The following is a 528-nucleotide window of genomic DNA, read 5'->3' as shown; positions in this document are numbered from 1 at the left end:
ATCATACACTGTCAGAATAAAAAGGTTGCATTTTATGCATGCAACAGCCATTCACTGGCAGTCCCTAATGGCAGTACAAAATATTGCACTAAATCAAAAGTTAAAATGTTACGAATAAGTTAAAATATTAATGTTGTAATACTGGTAGCACTAATATAAAAATGTGATGATGTATGTTACAAAAAAGTAAACATTTTGAAATACGTTGATGGTTGTATTTGATCACAGTATTCCTATCAGTGTTGTATAAGGGTTTTTTATGCATAATAGTAACCCTAGAATGTGATCAAACAGTTTAAAATAGCTGGCTAAGATATATAACAATGTTTATGACTGCAGAAATATGTTAGTTCAGTACACACATTATCCCACCGGTCACAATTGTGACCGACCATAAAACACAATTTTAAACACACTTTAAAAAATAAATTAGAAAAATAATAGATTATTTGAACGGGTTACTAATGACATAATTTGGATATTTTCATGTCTGGGAAAAAAATAGGGATTAAACGGATTAACGTTCAG

The 528-nt window shown here is 29.9% G+C and overlaps 1 protein-coding gene across 1 annotated transcript in view; it reads left to right on the top strand.

Annotated features, from left to right (window-relative positions):
• The window catches only part of LOC107659632 (ribonuclease inhibitor-like), a 23,385-nt gene that overhangs the window by 21,895 nt on the left and 962 nt on the right, over positions 1-528 (top strand). The gene's annotated exons all lie outside the window — the stretch shown is intronic.

The sequence above is a fragment of the Sinocyclocheilus anshuiensis genome, unplaced genomic scaffold (assembly GCF_001515605.1).
Source record: "Sinocyclocheilus anshuiensis isolate Anshui unplaced genomic scaffold, SAMN03320099.WGS_v1.1 scaffold1417, whole genome shotgun sequence".
Lineage (NCBI taxonomy): Eukaryota > Metazoa > Chordata > Actinopteri > Cypriniformes > Cyprinidae > Sinocyclocheilus > Sinocyclocheilus anshuiensis.
The sequence above is the reverse complement of the archived record's forward strand: the minus strand, read 5'-3'. Positions and strand labels throughout refer to the sequence as shown.